Consider the following 5,494-nt stretch of genomic DNA (forward strand, 5'->3'; position numbering starts at 1 on the left):
CACTATAAAACTGTAGGTGTTTGAGCTGAGGACGCTTCTATTTATACTTATACATTTTTCAATAAAAAAAAAAAAGGGAATGCCACCAGGAGAGAGCAGCATTATTGAATCAGAGAGTTCTATGTTTCTTTCTTTACTCACTCAGCCACCAGTGTCCTATCCTAATTGTGTGTTTCCGCCCAACAACTACAGAAGGCGAGAGGCGAATATGTGGCGGGACACTTGCCAACGACTTTAATCGTCAAGTCTATTATATTAACGAAAAAAGAACTAAGAAAGTAGACGCCTTATAGGATGATCGCTTTAAATATTTTTTACCAAATTAGAACATAATGTATCGAATTAATGCATATTTTATTTTTTAAGTTTTATGCATATAATATGAATATACATATGTATGTATATTTATGTATGTCTGTACGATTTCTATCGGTATACCAAAAACATTTTTTCCCGCCCACTCAAACACCACCAAAGCGCCACGCCCTTGTTTTAATCTTAAGATGTTTTTCTCAATACACTCAAATTTTTGAAGACATATAATTCTGGATTAATTTGATAAAACTTTATAATTCAGCTTTCGTAATAATATTCCATTAAATGCTTTCTATTAACTCATTGTTTCTCTGTAATTAATCATAAATTGTAGAGTAAATGGCTGTACTAGATTCGTTGAAAAGTATGTATAGGCATAAAGAAGCGTTGCCGACAATATAAAGTAAATATATATATTCTGGATCAGGATCAATAGCCGAGACGATCTGACTTTGTCCATATGAACACGTCGATTTCAGGAATGTTGAGATTAGGCATACAGATTGTAGATTGCTACAGCCACTCTAACGCCCAAAACTACCACGACCATACTTTAAAAAAAATGTTTTCTTCGTTTTATGGTTTGTCTTGCCAAATTCTATAGTTATACAAAAACCTCTTAGGGCACGTCCCTCCCTACAGCAACAAAACGCCCAGAATGGACACGCCTACATTTTTAAAACATTTTTATTAGGTTCTCAATTGATTCCGAAATATCTGTCGATATCCCAGAAAATTAAGAGAATAAAATTTCGCGTTCGGTTTCACTCTAGCTGATCAACGACTATTGCATACTCTCTTACTTTCATTAAAACCAATAAAAAATCATCTGAGGGAAGGAATCGAATTGCAACTCAATACGGCAAATACGGTGTAGCAGACGTCAAAAGACTATATAAGCAGGACAGGACGATAGGAATTTTATATTGACACTAAATACAGAAAAGGCCAAATTCAAAGAGAAAAATTCGGAAAACCAAATAAAAATATAGAAAAAATAGATTAAGACCATTACCAAATCACTAATCAAAATAGGGAAACCAAATACTACAAAACACAATTTAAGAAACAAATAACTAATATCTAATACCGTTTAACTTCCGCAGGAGCCTTGTGTATAATAATGTTGTTTCTATTCTTCACCACGGGCCACAGACTACAATTTCAAATAATAAACATAGATCCAGACCCTTGGCTACTTACTCTTCTCGAGCAATCCAATTCAAATACCTGTAGTATATGAACATCACGGTCTAAGAATTAATTTAACGGAAATCAATGTCATCACTAATTCTTTTGGTAACAAAATCACAGACGCGCCCAGAATGAAATACTTATACAATAAACTACTGAAAGAATAAAATGGTTTAACTATTCATCAGCAAAATGGGCAGACAAATATGGACAAAATAGGTTCATATTTTAAATTTATTTTTGGCACACTTGTATTGACACAATCGTTTATGAACTTATGCAATTTATTGTATACATAGAAGACTTAGAAATGGGCATGCAACTTTCACGTCTGTGACTTTTGAATCCAAAATTACTCAATTACAATAAGTTATAAAGCATTAACAACCAGAATATACATTTCAGCAAAACATAAACTTGGATTGACCACAAAATTAACGAATTATTACTCATTTCACATATCCCTATTAACCAAAATACCATCAACACCAATAAATTTACTTCCTATCCTGCCCAAAAAAACAAATCAAATATCAAAAAAACATATACATATATCCAAACATATTGTATTTGGAAGATGAGAATAAAATGTATAACCAAGACAAAAAAGAAATTAATAATGAAGGCATTAAAAAATGAATGTGATTTAACTCTATTGTTTTTACCGGTTAACGTAACCAAGATAAAAATGGTAGAACATGATGACGTTTTAAAATTAATTTCGGAAAATAATAAAATATTTTATGTAACAATAATAATTGTAATTATTGTTAGTTTAAATTGTCCTATCAAATAAGAAATAAAACAGACACAAAACCAGTTGCCTACATTATAGCCTTTAATGGCCTTTAATGCACCCTTTTAAGGGGAGGGAAGAGACATATTGAAGACATAAATACACTTTTCTTGATTTTGAACTCCCAAGCAGAGAAGACTTTTTATTTCGGAAGAATACATTATCCAATCTTGACCACGACTAGACTGGCCCGATCGGAAAAGAGACATAAAACAAGCAAAGCAGCAACGAAGCAAAAGAAAATAACAATGAAGACAAGGATCTTATCAATAATTTACTTGTAATAAGGGTAAACCGCCAAAACAAAAAGTGATAACCACATAGTTTAGTGAACCAACAAAAGGGAAAAAATATTTAAACATGGTAACAAAATGCGAAGTGACCGGTTAAAATAAAATGCATTGTGCATTTGTTGTACATATGAAAAAATAAAAAAGGGGGAATAAATAAAAGCACAAAACAATACTAACGAATAGAAGTGAGCGGAATTTAGTGGTAAATAGTGCCTGTCAACCACTGACAAGAGAGCATGCTATAATCGAGTTCCCCGACTATCAGATACCCGTTACTTAGCTTTTGGAAGCTTCAATGCCAAATTCCATAATTTTTCTAACTAACAAATAGATCTTGGGGACAAAAAATTAAGCAAAATTTTTTAAGTGTGGCCGTGCGAGTTTTCCGAGCGTTAGAGTGGGCGTAGAAAAAAGTTTTCTTTCAGCGTATCGAAAAAAATTTAAAACCGAGAGCGTTAGAAGTCTAAAAATATAATTTGCTTGCTTGTGTGAGTAAAAACAAAAGACGAGAACGTGTATATGTGTGCGGCCTAAAACAATTCTGATCCAAAAAACAAATTTACATGTGTACAGCGTGCGGCAGCATATCGCCATCATGCGTTGGAATAGTGAAGAGCGGACCTTTGCCGTTGAGGCTCCCGTCCCAGACCGCAAATCAATTGTTACATGGGTCATTACATTCAGGCCAGATGCGATGAACTGGAGTCCCTCACCTGAAAACATTGAAGCAGTGAGAGCATCTATATTGCGATCTCCAAGACGTTCTGCGCGCAAACACGCATCTGCCCTTGGACTATCTGATTTGATGGACACTTGGTTTCAACAAGACGGTGCAACAGCACACACTTTAAGAGCATCGATGACTGTTTTGAGGAAACACTTTCCATAGGGCCTTATCTCAATTAGAGGCGATTTGGAATGTCATAAATAAATATTTTCCGATGCCTACAATAGTTTTCATTGAATTCTGAAAAAAGAAAATTATATACTTACCATTTTTAAGCATATGTAAAACGAACGAAATGATAATAGAGAAACAGGGAGAACTGTTAACTTTAGACTTCAGAGTCAAAGATAAAAAAAACGCATCCCAGGGAGTCGCGATCAATTAAATAACATTTGATCGATTATAGTTTTTTATTATTTTTACTTCTGGATCTCCTTCTCATTAGAATTAGATACCGCTAACATATTTATATTTATATTGATAATTAATTATATGTAATATATGTAATAATTGGAACACAACGGGTAGACCATTACAATTGTTTTGGGGTCCTATATTTACATGACCTTCGAGACGACTTGAAATATTTGAATGTTTAACATTAAAACATTTTCATGTTCCCCAATTAAATTATTTTTCTAAATATTTCTTTTCATTATATTTGGCCTCGTTTTTTATTGATTATTTTCAGTTGTCAATTATATAAATATTACTAATTTTTTATTTATGAGATAGAATGCGCTTAGCTTGCTTTTTTTGTCTATCAGCTATCACAGTCCACTTGCATTTTATAAGTTTGTTTACAAAATCTATTTTATGCGCATAACATTCACTATTTTCATAAAACCATAATGAGAAGGTACTAATTTCATTTGTGCACTTAATGCCTTGCTCAACAATAAATTTTTTTATACACATGTGTTTTTTTTTTATTTTTAAAAATATTTTTAAAAATTTTTAATGTGTATTTTGCAAATAGATATTGAAAAATAGATCAGTTGGTGCCTTTAGTTTCCCGAAGTCCGAGTCTATTGATTAATTTTTTTTATGTATAAAAAGCTCTGATGGATGGCATCAAAGTCAACTAGTCCGTCAGGGGTTTCAAAATTAGCTTTTAGAAACGTATTCCTTATAGACTTGAAAAGATGCGGAATGTCATAAAACATTTAATATTTTTTATTATTTATGGTAAAGTAGGGGTCTCATTGGTGACTTCAAGTAGTGAGGTTCATTTTCTATTGTTACCTATTATTATCAACTATTATTATTTTAATTGATAAAACGTTTTAAGCAATCGCTTTTTATTTTCGTTTCTGCCACGAAATAGTATAATATAAATTTCAATTTCTTTAAAATACCACGAATAAGAAATGCGCAAATATGGCGTCCCATTTTATTAGAGCGAACAAGTAAATGCTCTATTTGATCTATTATATCAACCTATCCGTTTCTCAAACAAGCAACGAATTTAAAAAATACATTTTAATGACAGTCTGCCCTATACGGATATTCTGCATCGCTTAATAACTTTTTTAAATTAAAATTAACCTTTCTGTCAATTCCTACTTGCAAGTAAAGTTACGACACATTTTTTATTCTAATATTTAATTATAATATTTCTATTTAAAATATAAAATAACTATGCAAAAGGAAATAACAATGAAGACAAGGATCTTATCAATAATTTACTTGTAATAAGGGTAAACCGCCAATATATTTATTCTAATATTTCATTATAATATTTATATTTAAAATATAAAAGAACCATGTTTAATTTTTGGAAAGCTGCCGTAAAAAAGTTTTTTATTGAATTATGATTTATGAAGCACTAGAAAGAAAATAGCAAATAGCAATACCACTACCGATTCTGTAAAATTTGTTTTATTGAATAACAAACTTATTACGTGACAATTGCCAATGGATTTGAGAACCTGGGAAGTTGCCGTCGGCGATGGAGTACATCGAGGATGTGGCTAGGAAAGGCGGCTTTCTGATTTACCAATATAGCGGAGAAGTTACCGAGAAGTAGCCTTGAAAATGCCGAATCACTTGTGGCGCTCGCACTAATTCAAGGCCCAAAAATGGCACGCTCGATGGTCACACAATAACGGATGTAGAAGAGTAATTTGCCGTAATTACAATTGAGCCGAGGCCTCGTCAGCAGCTGGT

This window comes from Drosophila melanogaster, chromosome 2L, assembly GCF_000001215.4.
Source record: "Drosophila melanogaster chromosome 2L".
Lineage (NCBI taxonomy): Eukaryota > Metazoa > Arthropoda > Insecta > Diptera > Drosophilidae > Drosophila > Drosophila melanogaster.